Source organism: Nicotiana tabacum, chromosome 21, assembly GCF_000715075.1.
Source record: "Nicotiana tabacum cultivar K326 chromosome 21, ASM71507v2, whole genome shotgun sequence".
Taxonomy (NCBI): Eukaryota; Viridiplantae; Streptophyta; class Magnoliopsida; order Solanales; family Solanaceae; genus Nicotiana; species Nicotiana tabacum.
Window position 1 is genome coordinate 63,045,527 of NC_134100.1, and position 17,562 is coordinate 63,063,088.

Consider the following 17,562-nt stretch of genomic DNA (forward strand, 5'->3'; position numbering starts at 1 on the left):
AATATATATATAGTGTAGTCTTGTCCCACATTGGAAGATGAGTAATATTTTCTTGTAGTGTATAGTTATAAATATGGACCTCTTGTATTGTATTTATCATCCAATATTAATAACATATTTTCTCCCGTGCCTTCTCACATTAACGAAATCATCACTGCCTCGTTTTTCATTTACTGCTGGTACTTGGAACCAATTTTTGTGCTAAATTAGCATCATTTAAGGTTGGTGAAGTAATACCTTCCTTATCTGCTAAGACTTCAAAAACATTAGGACTAGTAATCATATGTGAGGCACTTTGACGAGAACCTGGATCACTTAATTGTTGTTGCTGTTTCTTCACGTCTGAGGGTGTTTTTTTCAGTGTTGGGGACATACTTTGTTTAGCTAGAGATCGTGGGGTTAATTTCACTTATGATCGTTCAACTATGTTTCAATTTCACTAAAGTCACTCAATTATTTTTTGTCACTTAAAAGTAACTAAACTTTATCATTGTCACTTAAAAGTCATTTTGGTTCAAACTCCTACCATAAATATGACATGGCATAAAATGTAATGAGAAAAATCCAAAAATAAATTCCACATAAGCTTAAATGGACCATACCCACTTTAGATCCATTTCTCCCTTAATGTGATTTGACCCATAACCCAAATGGGTTCTATAAAAAAAAAATTAATTCCACATTAGTTTAAAATAATTACCCTATACTACAAAATTCTTGCCTTTTCCGTTAAATAATGCCCATTTATAATTATTCTATACTAAAATTTTTTTTCTCTTGTTTGTATGCCCCATCCGATTCGTTTTATAACTCTACTGAAACCCATTTGGGTTATGGGTCAAATCACATTAAGGGAGAAATGAATTTAGTGGGTGTGACCCATTTAAGCTTATATGGTATTTATTTTTGGATTTTTCTAATTAAATCATATTTATGGTAGGGTTTGAGCCAAAATGACTTTTAAGTAACAATGATAAAGTTTAGTTACTTTTAAGTGACAAAAAATAGTTAAGTGACTTTAGTGAAATTAAAAGATAGTTGAATGACAATCAGTGAAATTAATCCGGAGATCGTGTCACCACTGTCCAGCCATCCCCAGTTGGATTCCTTGAAGTTCCATCTCCCGTAAGCATGGTTCCCTTTGATCCATCAACCTGCCCAGCAGTAGCATAATTACTGCTGGAAATTTCGGCTTGTAAACCAGGCTCTTGATCCTCCTTGTTGCCCACTGTATGTTCAACACCTGCTTGTGTACCTGCTTGATGAGAAACCAGTGTTTTTTTCCCAGCTTCACGTAATGATCCTTCAGCTAATGAAGTTTGCACCTCACCAATCTGATCGCGTTCTAACGTAGGTCCAGCATTAGGCTGAGCAACTGCAATTATTTGAGAGTTCTTGCCATCTTTAGTCCCTGCCGTAACACCTGTAGCAGCTGCACCATCCAATGCATTAACATGCCCTTCAACATGCACAACTGTAGCCTTGAGACCTGCTGGCTTTTCAATTAGTTCAACAGGTCGATCACCAGTTGCATTCAATGCAACAGTAGCCTCCAACTTTGGACCTACAGTAGCTGCTTCAATTCCAGCTTTCTCAACATGTCCTACCACTACAATTGTTGCATGATTCTTGGCATTGGTTGCTCGATCAGCTCCAGCGATCGCTCGACCTTTCAGATTTTTCTGTCCAGCTTCGAGATTTATCTGTTGATCCCTACTCGCTTGAACAGTTTCTAGAGCATCAACCTTACTACTGCTACCTTCTTGATCCACCAGTGCAACCCCTTGTTTGCTTATTATCAGCAGTAGCTCGATTCAAAACATCATCACGACCAAAGGCACCACCTGAAGCAGAAATCTGTAAAACACCAACAGTCCCCGTCAACATAGGATTAGAGTTGTCCTTCTCCTTTGTTGATCCCGCCTCAAGCTCTTGTGGAGCCCTACCTGATGCACCATCAACCACATCTTCTGTAGACTTAATAAGCTCCAGTTTTTGTTGTTTCTTTGCATTCAAAAAGTCCCTAGCATCTCCTTGTAAGTTTTCAATATGTTGGTCGTCTTTCTCAACTAAATCATCAGCAACTCGAGCTGTTGCTACTGTTTTTCCTTTTAACACACGACATTCTCTTTCTTCATGGATTTGGTGTTTACAATGACAACAATATGATGGCAAATTATCATATATAATTTCCTGGAAATCCTCCACGACCTTACCAGTTATGGAATCGACATGTCGAAGTCGCACCTTTTCAGGAAGTTGATCCAGCAAATCCACGATCACTTTCACTCTTGCTGTGCTTGGACGAGACCTTACCTGAGTTGCCTTATCAATTGCAATAGGTTTTCCCACTGTAGCTGCAGTAGATAGTAACGTCTTGCGCGCAAACCGTTCAGGTGATAATTTTGGCAGAGAAATCCAAACAGCTGCCTTCGAAGTTTCCTCGTTTGGATTGAATCCGACACTCCATTGGAAAACTCTATATTGATGCTCTTTTCCATTGTATTGAAAGTAGTTTACAGCTCTTGCCAAACAACACACTTAATCTTCATATTGATCACAACGAATTAAGAGTTGTCCGTTGGGCCAATAAACCTAACAAACAATTACCTTTGATGCCGTTGATTTTTGGCAGAATATTCCTTAAAACCTATAAATTTAGTGCGTCGCCGGACAATTTAATGATCACTGCTTGGTGTAATCCTTCCTCCTTTGCAAATTCTTCACGTTCATCCATTGAAAACTGAATCGTAGGAATTCCATGAACAAGTTCAATGGGTTTCAAATTCGTTTTCGAGAGAGGGGCGGCAGATTGCTTGTAATTCAAGCTTGCTGCATACGAGATGATATTGTTAGGATTTGGAATAGCTTCATTAGGGTTTGAATTCGTCTCTCCCACAACCAAAGGCTGGGGAGAGGCGTTGGCAGCCATGGGAGCCCTAAGTCGCCATTCTCTAGAGAGAAAACGGGAGGAGAGAGTTTGTTTGTCACGCCCCGAACCTAGGCCTGGGCGTAACACGGTACCCGGTGCCTGACTACATATGACCGAGCGAACCAACTGGCTGGCTAAATCAACATGTGATATCATAACATACTGAATGCGGAAGATAAACTAATACATGCTGATATACTGAAAGTATGAATAATACAAATCAAAGTACGGAAATACTAATACAATTCTGAAGTATATATGTGTAGCCAACATTGCTTAACATGAAAAGCCCGTGACTCTGTCTAACTGTTACTCTAGTCTATGAAAGCTCTAATGAAGTACTAAAAACACTGACTGTCTGAGAAATACTGAAGACTGTAAGGTAATGATAATGCCTCGAAAGAACTGGGGCTCACCAAATAGCTGGTACGAAAATCTTAGCGCTCTGAATCGTCAACCTGTAAATCATTACCTGCATCGTGAGATGCAGACCCCGGAAAAAAGGGACGTCAGTACATTTGAATTGCACTGGTATGTAAAGCAACTGAAAGAAAGAAATATAAATGCCAAAACTGATACTGAGCTGCTAACTAAGAATTGATAATTGATAACTGAAATGATAATTGATAACTGATAACTGATAACCGATAACTGATAACTGAAATGATAATTGATAACTGAAATGATAACTGATAACTGATAACTGATAACTGATAACTGATAAATGAAATGATACCTGAAGTGAATAAAGGAAATGGGTAGATTAAGGTATTTGGATGAGAATTTTGGTTTTGTTTTAATTATGTTTTGGAAAATAAAAATTTGGGGATTTGGGAGTCGATTTAAACTCAGTTTTGGAATCTAATCACATATTTGAACTCGTGGGGTTATGTGTAGTCGGGATCAATCTCTTGACTAGGGTTTTGACCATGTGGGCCTGACGTTGACTTTTTGGGAATTGGGTAAAGGTTGAAACTTTATTATTTGGAGTTAATTCCTACTATATTATTTGATGTTATTGAGTTGTTTCTGGCTATATTTGACCTAGACGAAGGTAATCTTTAAGAGAAAGGCTATTTTTGAGGGTTGATTCTTGCGCATTTAAGATAAATTTCTTACCTAGGATTGGCTTAAGGGTATTCCCCCGTAGACTGCAATGTTTGATATATGTTGAGGGTGACACGTATACGAGGTGACAAGCACATATGCGGCAGTATTATTAATGGCCGGGATAGATTCTAGGATCTTATATGCCTTGTTTGGCTATCATGCTTTATTGATATCGTGTTTCTTTTCTATACTTGTTGACTACATGAGCTATTTTTCATGCTAGAAATCATGTCTAGGCCATTGTGTTTCTATTCGAGACATGATAGAGCTAATTTTGCTATGTTGAGCTATTTTCCGTAGCTGTAGTCATATTCCCCAATCATGATACTAAGTATATGGGTTCAATTATACTTATATTACACTTTGCATTTGAAGTGCAGATCCAGGTGCTGCTGACAGAGCTGGTTGCTAGAGATTTGTACCGGTACCCGTTGGTGATTTCAAGGTAGCAATGCCGTTTCTTTCCGCATGTCTTGGATTCCCTTTCCTCAGTTTATGCTATTACTGCTTATGTTCTTCAGACAATATTGTATCTTTTTTCAGACTGTTGTATTTAAATATTCTATAGAGATCACATACTTGTTGACACTAGATTTTGGGATGGTTTTTTAGTTGTAGCGCTATTTTGACTTCCTTAATCTATTTCTATTCCATTGTTTAGAATTTTATTGATATTGTCAAAGTTTGTTTCTGAATATTAGATGTTGGCTTACTTAGCAAGCGGTGTTAGGCGCCATCACAGCTCCGATGGGATTTTGGGTCGTGACAAGTTGGTACCAGAGCACTAGGTGGCTAAGGTCTCACGAGTCATGAGTAAGTCTAGTAGAGTCTTGTGAATAGGTACTGAGGCATTTGTACTTAACTTCGAGAGGCTACGGGGCTGTGAGGAAACTTTCTCTATTTTTCATTCTCTGTTGTGCAGATTTTTCTATTCCTAAGTCTGAATCTTTGTTCTTCCATTCTTTCATTGATGGTGAGGACATGATCGCCTGGTGCAGCTGAGTAGGTGTTGATACCCAGGCTGAAGCCGTGAGAGGCTGGGACTAAGGCAGAGGCGGAGCATGCATCATAACTAGGGTCCCTATTCGGGCAGTTGCCGTAGAGCTGCCAGTAGCTCCCACTGAGGAACATGTTCATGACTATGATGGGCCAGAGGTACCAACTCTAGTTCCTTAGGGTTTACTTATTTCACCAAATGTTTAGGATGCTTTGGTCCGTATGGTTGTTTTGTTCGATAGTTTGGCTCAGGCCGGGTCATTTCCTACTGTACCAACTACTTCCCAGGCAGGGGGCGGAGTGTAGACTCTAGCTACTCATACCCCAGAGCAGATGGCCCATGGTTATCAGACCCTTGGAGTGTTTCCAGTTGGGGAAGTTCAGCCTACAATTATCGCGCAGCCTGAGGATAGGCCTGCAATGTCAGCCGATGAGCTGAAGAGATTGGATAAGTTCATGAAGTTGCATCCTCCTTACTTCAGTGGTACACCTTCAGAGGATGCTCATGGATTCTTGAATCGTTGTCATGAGATTCTGTGCAATTTGGGACTAGTTGAGTCCAATAGGGTTGAATTCACTACTTTCCAAATGCAGAGTCTAGCCAAGAGGTGGTAGCAAGTTTATGAGCTGGGCAGACCAGCAGGATAATCTCCTCTTACATGTGCTCAGTTCTCCAGGGTATTTTTGGAGTCGTTTGTGCCCTGCACTAGGAGAGGGGAGCTAAGAAGGCAGTTTGAGCACCTTTAACAAGATCCGATGTCAGTTACCAAGCATCAGATGAGGTTAAAAAGTTGTCCCGTCATGATACTGTCTTTTTTCTTACGGAGAAGGAGAGAATGAGGAGATTCATTAATGGCCTTTACTAGGTATTCGTCTTGCTATGGTTAGAGAGGTAGAGACCGGAACTTTATTTAACCAGATCGTAGAGGTAGCACGTCGTACTGAGTGCACTGGCATTGAAACCAAAGAGATGTCGCAAGGTAGGGACAAGAGGGACTGACGTTCAGGAAACTTCAGTAGTGCCTAATTTAGAGGCCGATGTCGATTTGGGAGAGTCCATTATAGAAGGACAACTTATAATGCACTATCACCCAATTGAGGTATCCTGGTTCACGGGGTTCAACTCTGGCCCAACAATCATTTTTGACTAGAAGATGCTATGAGTGTGGAGACTTGGGGCACGTCAGGAACTACTGCCCTCTTCTTCGTACAGGTCCAGTGCAACAGGAAGGTCAGACTATGATTCCCGTGATGGTTGTATCACCACGTGCTTTGCCAGCCTGGGGTGGAGGTCAACCAGGATATGGTCGTCCTAGAGGGAGAGCCCAGTCTAGCGGAGGTCGGGCTAGATGCTATGCATTTCTAGAGAGGACCGAGGTTGTTGCCTCTAATGCAGTTATTACAAGTATTGTTTCTACGTGCCACAAAGATGCTTCGGTATTTTTTGATCCTGGTTCTACTTATTTCTATGTGTCATCATACTTTTCTTCTTGTCTGGATATGCCAAGTGATTCACTTGTTACCCTGTTCATGTATCTACATCAGTTGGGGATTCTATTTTGGTTGATCAAGTTTATCGATCCTATGTGGTTTCTATATGTGGTTTTGAGACAAGGGCAAACATTCTATTGTTAGATATGGTGGAATTTGATGTGATCTTGGGTATGGATTGTTTATCTTTGTACCATGATATTCTTGATTGTCATGCTAAGACTGTGATATTGGCTATACTGGGGTTGGCGAGGTTAGAGTGGAAGGATTCTCTTGGTTGTACTCCTAGTAGAGTGATATATTTTTGAAGGCTCAATGGATGGTTGAGAAGGAATACTTGGAATATCTAGCCTTTGTTAGAGATGTTAGTGCTGATACTCTTATTGTTGGGTGAGTTCCAATAGTAAGGAAGTTTCTGGATGGGTTTCTAGTAGACCTATCGGGCATGCTACCCGATATGGATATTGATTTCGACATTAATTTGGTACAGGGAACTCAACCTATCTCTATTCATCCGTATCGTATGGATCTAGTAGATTTTAAAGAATTGAAGGAATAATTTCATGAGTTTCTAGATAAGGGGTTCATCAGGCCTAGTGTTTCACCTTAGGGTGCGCCTGTATTATTTGTTAAGAAGAAGGATAGTTCTATAAGAATGTGTATTGACTACATGTAGTTGAATAAGGTTATCATCAAAAACAAATATCCATGACCACACATTGATGATTTATTTGATAAGCTTCAGGGTGCTAGGGTGTTCTCAAAGATTGACTTGAAATCGGGGTATCACCAATTGAAGATTAGGGCTTCAAACATCCCTATGACGGTTTTTAGGACTTGTTATGGGCATTATGAGTTTTTAGTAATGCTGTTTAGGTTAAATAATGCCCCAACAACTTTCATGAATTTGATGAGCAATATATTCCAAACTTATTTAGATTCTTTTATCATTGTGTTTATTGATGATATATTAGTGTATTCCCGTAGTAGGGAGGAACACAAGTAACATTTGAGGATTGTGCGTCAGGATTTGAGGGAGAAAATATTTTATGCTAAGTTCTACATGTGTTAATTTTAGTTAGACTCGGTGATATTCTTTGGCCACATGGTGTTTAGTGATAAAATCAAGCTGGATCCGAAGAACATTGAGGCAGTTCAGAGTTGACTCATACCTTCTACTGCTACTGAGTTCCAGAGTTTCCTAGGTTTGGCTGGGTACTATCGTGGCTTTGTAGAGGGTTTCTCATCTATTGCAGCTCCATTGATCAAGTTGACTCAGAAGGGTGCTCCATTTAGGTGGTCGAATGAGTGTAAGGAGAGCTTCAAAAGCTCAAGATAACTTTGACTACAACTCCAGTTTTGATTTTGGCTTCAAGATTGGGGTCATATATTATTTATTGTGATGTGTCCCGTGTTGGACTTGGTTGATTAAGCAAGATGGTAGGGTGATTCCCTATGTGTCGTGCCAGTTGAAGTCCCATGCTAAGAACTATCCAGTAAATGATTTGGAGTTAGCATCTACTATGCATGCGCTCAAGATTTGGAGGCATTACTTATATGTCGTGTCTTGTAAAGTGTTTATGGATCACCGGAGTCTTCAACATCTATGCATGTAAAAAGATTTGAACTTGAGGAAGCGGAGGTGGTTGGAGTTATTGAAGGCTATGAAATCACTATTCTTTATCACCCGGGGAGGGCTAATATGGTGGCTAACGCCTTGAGTAGGAAAGCAGAGAGTATGAGGAGTTCAACATTAATTCTAGTTGTGGAGAGGCACTTAGCTATGGATGTTCAGGATTTGGTCAATAGGTTTGTGAGATTGGAATATATCGGAGCCTAGAAAAGTCCTTGCTTGTGTTGTATCTCAGTCATCCTTTTTTGATTGCATCAAGAATCATCAGTATGCTGATCCCCATTTGCTTTTCCTTAAGGACATGATGCAACGGGGTGATGCCAAGGAGGTGACTTTTTGTGATGATGGTGTATTGCGGCTTTAGGTCCCGATTTTTGTTCCTAATGTGGATGGGTTTAGAGAGTTAATTCTTGAGGAGTCCCATAGTTTGTGATATTCTATTCATCCGAGTGCTACGAAGATGTACCATGATTTGAAGCAGCATTAGTGGTGGCAGAGGATGAACAAAGACATTGTTGGGTATGTTGCGTGGTGTTTGAATTGTCAGCAGGTCAAGTATGAGCATCAGAGACTTGGTGATTTTCTTCACAGGTTAGATATATTGGTGTGGAAGTGAGAGCGCATTACCATGGATTTTGTGGTTGGATTGCCACCGGCTTTGAGAAGATTTGATGCTGTTTGGGTCATTGTGGACATACTGACCAAGTCTACACATTTCATTACAGTCATGACTCCCTACACTTCAAAGTAGTTGGCTAAGATCTAAATTAGAGAGGTTGTCTGCTTGCATGATGTGCTTGTGTCTATCATCTCGGAGTGAAGCACTAAGTTTACTTCGTACTTCTAGAGCTATTTAGCATGAGTTGAGCATGCAAGTTGAGTTGAGTACTACATTTCACCCTTAGACGGACGGGCAGTTCGAGTGGGCCATTCAGATTTTGGAGGATGTCTTGAGGACATGTGTTATTGATTTCAGAGGCCAACTGGATCAATTTCTGCCATTAGCGGAGTTTGCCTACAGCAACAGATATCAGTCGAGCATCCAGATGTCTCCTTATTAGGCACTATATTATATGCAATACTGCTCTCCGATTAATTGGTTTGAGCTTGGCGAGGCTAGGCTATTGGGAACATATTTGGTTAGTTATGCTTTGGAGAAGGTAAAATTGATTCAGGAGCAGCTTCGCACATCGCAGTCCAGGAAAAAGAGTTATGCTAATAGGGTGGGTGAGAAGGTTCTTCTCTGAGTTTCTCCTATAAAGGGTATGATGAGATTTGGGAAGAATGGAAAGTTTATCCCTCGATATATTGGTCCATTTGAGGTGTTATAGAGAGTGGGTGAGGTGGCTTACAAACTTGCTATGCCACCCAGCTTACCAGAAGTTTTTCCGGTGTTCCATGTTTATATGCTTCAGAAGTATAATGAAGATAAGTCCTATGTTTTGGACTTTAGCATAATGTAGTTGGATGACAGCACCCATACTATTGAAATGGTTAGTCAGTAGAGATATTCCCACATGTGGCCTTTTTTTCAATGGTACTATAATTCCCATTCCTATCCCGACAAGGTGCAACCTTGAAAGGAATAAGGTGGAAGTAGAGTATGAAGAGTTTTCACAAAAGAGAAGGAATGGGTGAGGAATTGACACATGTAAATCCTTTATCAATTAGGAGAGACATCCCGTGCTAGGAAGCATTACTCATATTTTCGTTCCAAATTCAAGAATACTACCGATACGATTAATTGGTCTGTGCGCCTCTCTTATTAATTTTTTGTATCCCCATTTTGGATAGGCAGGTTCAGAAGCTCAAGTATAAGGAGATCACATCGGTGAAGGTGCAGTGGAGAGGTAAACCAGTCATGGAGGCAACTTGGGAGGCTGAGCATGATATGTGAAGCAGATATCCTCACCTTTTGGCATTTCAGGTATGACTCTTAACTCATTCAAGGATGAACTTTTCTTTAAGAGGGGGAAAATGTAACGATTCGACAATTATTTTGTGTATTTGAGCACCTTTTTCCCAATTGATGCTTCCCATATACTTAGTTATTGTTTTATGACTCACATGGATGGTTGATTTGGTTTCGGAAAGGTTTTAGAGTGAATTAGAACACTTGGTTACATTGTTGGAAGTTTAAGTTATAAATTTGACCAAAGTCTGACTTTTGTGTAAAAACCCTCAGATTCGTGTTTTGATATTTCTAATAGGTTTGTATGGTGATTTTGGACTTAGGCATATGTCCGTATTTGAATTTGGTGGTTCCTTGGATGATTTGGCCCTATTTTCCGAAACTTGGCAATTTGAAGGTTTAGAAAGTTCAGAAGTTTGACCATCAGTTGACCTGTAGGCTGTCGAGTTTGGATCATTTTTTCTGGACTTGTAATAAGTCCATTTTGTCATTTTGTACTTGTGTTCAAAGTTTGGTTTCATTCCGAGTTAGTTTGGTATGAATCCGACATTTGGTTGTGAATATTTCACGTTTTGAGTTTGAAGGATTGCATGATGTGATTTGTTGTTTGATTCATGATTGTAGATGTTATTTTGATGTTTTGAGCATATGAGTGAGTTCGTATGAGGTTTATATACTTGTGTGGATGGTCAGTGTTGGCCCCGGGGGGTTGTGGTGAGTTTTGAATTGGTTTCAGATTGTTTTGGCAAGTTCAGATTTTTGTTCATGCTGCAGACCTCACATTTGTGATGGTCTTCTCTCAATTGTGGAGGTCTGCAATTGCAAAGTCCTGATCGCTTTTGTGATGGATGCCTAAAAAGGCCAGCTTCACATTTTGCAAACAGGTGTCGCAATTGTGAAGGGGAGTCCGCATTTGCGACACTTGGTCGCATTCACGATCTTCCTGGTTGCTATTGCAATGATTGATGCTGAGGGAGCATGTTCGCTTTTGCGAGCCTTTTATCGCATTTGCGAGGCTTGCAATTGGGAGTCCTTGGTGGCATTTGCGACTTCTGCAACTGATTATTAAGGAAGGATTTCAGGACTTAGACCCAATTTCTCATATTTTGAACCCTAGACTTAGAGAAGGGCGATTCTTAAAGAGGATTCTTACACAAGGAAAGAAGCTAAGTGATTTTTACTTGATTTTGATATTATATCTTATTTCCCCATGGATTATTACACCTAGATTAAGGATTTTGGATGAGAAGTTTGGGAGTTTTGACTATATTTTGGAAAATGAATTTTGGGATCTGGGAGTCGATTTAGACTCAGTTTTAGAATCTAACCGTATATTTGGAGTAGTGGGGTTATGGGTAGTCGGGATCTACCCCTTGACTCGGGTTTTGACCATGTGGGACCGGTGTTGACTTTTGGGAACTGGATAAAGATTGGAACTTTATTGTTTGAAATTGATTCCTAACATTGTTTCATGTTTATTGATTTATTTTTGGATAGATTTGAGCCAGACGAAGGTGATTTTTAAGAGAAAGGCTATTTTTAGGGTTGATTCTCGTGCATTTGAGATAAATATATTGCCTATGCTTGCCTTGAGGGTATTCCCCCTTAGACTACAATGTTTAATATATGTTGCGGTTGACGCATATGCAAGGTGGAAAGAACATATGTGCGCATCGATTTATTCATTATTCGGGTGAATTCAAGGCTCTTATATGCCTTGTTTGGCTATCATGCTTTATTGATACCGTGTTTCTTTTCTACACTTGTTGACTACGTGAGCTATTATTTACGCTAGAAATCATGTCTAGTCCATTGCTTTTCTATTTGAGACATGATAGAGCTATTTTTACTATGCTGAGCTATTTGCAATAGCCGTAGTCATATTCCCTAGTCATGATATTGTATCCTTGTGTTAAATGTAACGAGCCGACCGGTCGTTTTGAGCTCTAGCATGTCTTTCGGCGGTTTGAGACCTTGAGTAGATTGACTATATGTATTATGACTTGCACGTGCAGTCGATTTTGCTTTACGAGAAGTTCGAAGTTGATTTAGAAGAATAATTCTTAATTTGAAAGGTTTATGTTGGAAGAATTGACCAGTGTTTCACTTTTGAGTAAACGACCTCGGAATTGAGATTTGAAGGTTCCTATAGGTTCAAAGGGTTATTGTTGATACCGAATTTTGCCCTCATATTTTTATAAATATCATATAGGCTTTAAATATCATTCCTGCACCATCACCGATCTACAAAGAGTCATACAAGAAATTTCTATAATTTTTCATAATTTTAAAAGCTTTAAAATTAATTTTCTTGCATTTAAATTACTTGAATATTTATTAATTATCCTTTCAAATTATTTTGTGATGACTTAATCATCTAAATTTATTATTTGTGTCCACATATAGGTTTTATAATATTTTTACCTCATTTTGTATAGTTATATTTGTATTTTTAGGCTATTTATATAATTTTACAATAATATCCTATATGTTATGCATAATTACATTTTTTCACATTATTTGTGCCAAATAGCATCTTTATATTTTTATAATGTTAAGATATTACTTTCAAATACTTTACTGCATAAATTAATATTTAATTATGTGTTAATTACTTTTTATAAATTATTTTTGATAAATTGCGTGTATTTAAATTATGGCCCAGCTTTAAAATGAATTTCAGACCAAAATAGGCAGCCTAGATACCTGGCCCAAACCAAATTACCCTTTGGCAAACCCGATCGGCACTCGTTTAAACGATCCGCCCCACTTCTATTCTAATCCTGGCCATTGATCTCAAATGATCAACGACCCACAACCATTCTCCCATTTTTAATTACCCGCTCTAACCCTAATCCTCAAATTTCACTCTGCCCAACCACCCCTAAATGCTCTCCTCTCTTCTCATACTAAACCCTAGCCGCCTCACCCAAATCCTAACTTGTACCCAAGAGAATATGGAGATCTTCCATATTTCCTTTCCTTTTTCTGTACTCACAACGTTTCTTTCCCATTTTCTTGACATTACTCGTTTGGTACTGAGTTATTTATGGAAGCTCATCAACATGCATTCGTTCGACTCCGATTTTGTATTATTGCCAAGTTCTTGACTTGATACATTCTCTACCAGGTTATATGGGTTCGATTTACCAAGATCCTCGGCCAATCTTTGATTTTCGTCGAACTAGGGTTTGAAATTTCAATTTTTTCTTCTTCACCGGATCTATTACTGATTGCATCTGATATTCTTTCCTTATTTTGTGATTGATTAATTGTTTTCCATGTTTTCTTGTTCGATTTCCACCACTATATAACCCTTCCCCAATTTCCCCTTATGGGGGACTTTAATCACATTAATCACTATCACTCTCTTACTCCTTCGATCTATATTGTTCTGAACTTTGGCTCTTGGCTGGCTGAAAGCCAAGGCCACTGGAATTCGGCTAATTGACCTTTCTTGGTGCGAGCACTGTCCGGGGTTCATCTGTAACCCTTGGGAACTCTGACGCACTAAGACTTTGGGTTCTACTGCTCTTTGTTTACTTTTTGGAGTACTATTGAGACTGTTCTTCCTATTTATCTGTTTATCAATTGTTAACTGGTAATATTCTCGGCCTTCGCAGTTTCATCCTCTTTCATCTGTGTTCATATTCTGTATACTCATGCCACTGAAACTTTTGTGAATCAATATGTTTCTATGCCATCTCTGTTTGCAGCCGTATTGGCCCTGAAATTGCTTTGTGACTCTGAACTTTTCTAGCATTAGAACTTTCCTAAAATTCCCAACTCCGAGATATGTCTATTACATATGTTTAATATGAATGATTTTTGGCTCTCTTAAGCTCATTTAGCCTAGTGTGTTTGTACTTGAATTCTTATATCGACTGCCTGGCATGAGTTTACTTCCTTGCCTTGTTCTGAACTCTTGTGATTAAACCAATTCATTCTAGGAATGTGTTATAATCCCTATGGAGTCATTCATATGTAGCTTGTTATCTTTATTAATGATCATGTAATTTTTTGATGTCATCACTACCTGAATCTCTTAAAAATAGCATGCCATGTTTCCTGTAATTCCATTGTGTGATCTGCTCGACTCTATGTTGCTAAGTGCTTCCCAAGGCTTTCTAGTGTCAATTTCAATGTTCAGCCTCTTTCTATATATGATCAATTAGCACTAGTCTTGATAATTACCTATCCTATTAACTTAAGGTTGATACTTTCATCCATCATGAATCCTAATGTCTGTTTGTCTTGTTAGCTTAAGGCTGACATATTATTTACCTGCTATGAGTTCTTAGAAACTTGTGTTGCAGTTAGTGTCATCTTGTTAAATCTCACGATCAACTAAGTAGGTTTGCCAAATTATGCTACCAGTATGATTTTTATGCAAGTTTTTCCTGTTAGAATCTTCATAGGAAGATTGTATTCCACCTTTTTCATGTGTATGATTCTTCTTGGGCTGTCGTATGTAATTCTTTGAGTTGGTTTTGTTTTGAAGCAATGTTTGTAGTGGTTTGGTGGTACCTTATCTTGCCCTTGTTAATCTTGTTTTTCTGGAATTACTTGCATGTATGTTTTTTGGTGCTTGTCAACTTAGCATGACCCTGTATATTGGTTGAAACTACAGTTCTTTTAGTTGTTAAAATTAAGTGTTTAAATTACTCTAATGTGTAGTTCTTAAATTACTCTGATGTGTAGTTCTATTGCCTGTATGGCCAATCTGGTATCCATTAGCTTTATTATTTGGCCCTAGTTTATTAGGCCTGCCTTTAGTGTTCGGGGGGTCTAGAGCGCACTGTCTGCACCTGGAATTTGGGCCTGTTGTCTGCATAAAGTTCTAAGCATATTTGAAGGCCCAGACGTGTTATTGGGTTATTCTTTATTTGTATTTGAGCCTGTAATCATTCAATATGGTCTGTAATAATTTGTATAACAAATGATGTGGAGATTAATGAAAGGAGGGGATGAGGCATTCTAATATTTGCATGAAAGGGTAGAAAAAATGCCTATAGGGTATCTGTGTTATATTTGCTATTTCGTTCAACATGCCTTATTTGTTATTCTGTTTGGTACGTTGCACACTAATAGAAAGCATGCCTATAGGATGTATAACATATGCTTTATTAACCTAGATACCATGCATATAACTTCAAATAATCAATTGATCAATTGCTTCTATTACTTTAGTATACTGCCCATCCAGATATCATGACTATAGGATTCTAATCTTTAATCGACTATTTTCATTGTTTTCATTACACTGCCCCACCTAGATGATATATCTATAGGAATGAAGTGTTATAAAATAAAGCCTAATTGTCAATTGTTAGAAATCCTGCCTATAGGATGTTATTGCACGCATAAGAACTTGTTTATGAGATCAACGTTATTAGTACTAGACTCTCAAAGTTGTCTCACTGCCTAATTATGTAACTATTAGAAACCATTCCTATAGGACGTTAACGTTTGCCTAAGGAGCATGCTTATAAAATCAGCATCAGTAATCTGGTAACTCTTATCGCTTTACTACCTCACCAACAATTAGAAATCATGTCTATAGGAATTGCGATATTTTAACCTGCCTATACGCTGCTTGTACAATGCTGGAAATCAGAATCGCCTAGAAATTATGCCTACAAGATCTAATAACTCTAATGCGTCTTAACTCCATAGAATATGTACTGCCTAAATGGCACACGTGTATTTGTTGTTTATGAGTGGAGGCTAACTTGGGCCTTTAATTGTCTTTACGTGAAGTCCTATCTGTTTTGAATGTCACCTAGTTTTATCATTTTGAGCAACCTAAGGTGAGTCTAGAACCGCCTAATAGTAGGTTCAAAGCCTCCTGGACCATAGGTATGGGACAAGTAGTGCATGCATAGGGTACGATTTAGAATTGAATTAGAGCTCCTTTAAGTAACAACCTCAACATAGTAATTGGGTAGTAGGAGATGATAGTCTGTGCCTGCTGAATAATATAAGCAACCCCCTACATTAAGAAAGTTGCGAAATATTATTTATGTTGTACGGGGTGATCCTTTAGGCTAAAAAACTTAGGACCCCCTTTCTTTATGTACTTGTTATTTACACTTAGTCATTTAACATAGACCAATGTAGTTGTATCCTTGTAGTCATTAAGATTTGTACCGATTCTCATGTGTTATAATAAGACTCTTTGACTTCTAAATTGCTCTTTGTTTATTTGATCACCTAGCCTAATCACATAATTCACATCGTTTAAAATTCGTTCGGGACCCATAGTTGTGGACCTCGAAGAGTGCCTAACATATTCTCTTTGAGATAATTTGAGCCCTTACCCGACCTTTGGTGGCGTTGACTAGTCAAACAAAGTTATTTTCAAATAGGTGCCCTAACACACCTTAAAATCATTAGGTGGCGACTCTTCTCTTTTAGTACCTATTTAAAAGAGTTGTCACACATCAAAACCCACATTCGCGAGAAAACGAGGCGCGACAACATGGTGACTCTTCTGGGGATATACTTAGGCTTTTACCATAACGAACTTGATTTATGTGGATTACTTTCTTTATTTGTTCTAAAATGCTATGACATGCACATCCCTTCCCTTATTCACCTTTATCTGATTTAAATTGCTATGACATGTATCCCTTCCCTTCTTCTCCTTTATTCGCTATGACATATGTGACCTCTCTCCATCTCCTTAATCTTGTCTAAGACTGCTATATTATGACTCTCCCATCACTATTTACCTACCTGCTTCATTACGTTCTCGCATATTTTCATGAGCTAAACTGACTTCTCTCTTTTGTCTTTCCTTTCTTTTCTCTTCTTTTCATGTTCGCCTTTACTATGTTATTTATTGCTTCTTCATACTTTTATCATGCAAATATTTGGCAATGTGCTATTATTCTTTGCATACTGAAGGCTCCACATCATAATCCATTCGTTCTTATTATCCACATAGCGGTGCTTGATGAGTTCCCGCGCTTTCTTGAAAATCACCCTTTTTAAATCGGAAAGTTTTATTTGCGGCAGACTAGTCGATCAATGGTGCAGTCGATAGTCCCGTGCCTTTCCCTCTCAAGTTGTCCACTTGGGAGTACCATTCTAGACCCTTCTATAAATCCCACTCCAATTTGAAATGTACATGCATCATGCTAAACCTAGTATGGGTTGAAGCGTTATTAACGTAACAACCTGCTTAGGTAAACCTTTTCCAAAGTCCAACGTGATTTCCATAATCCCAAAGGACACTATCATGTGATGTGCATTACTTGGAGAAAATATGCCAACATGTTGATCATTATTGCGTAAGTAGTCGAATTTGGAGGGGGAAAAGGCTAACTCTTATTTGTTTGCAGAAATCCCCAGGTTCGGTATGGTCCAGAATATCCCGCCTTTGCTACTTGACTGGTGGAAATACTGTGACAAGAATCATGTGAGGAGAGTACTTGGTGACCTGTCATCTTTGCTGAACATTCAACCAAATAGGAAATTGATCGA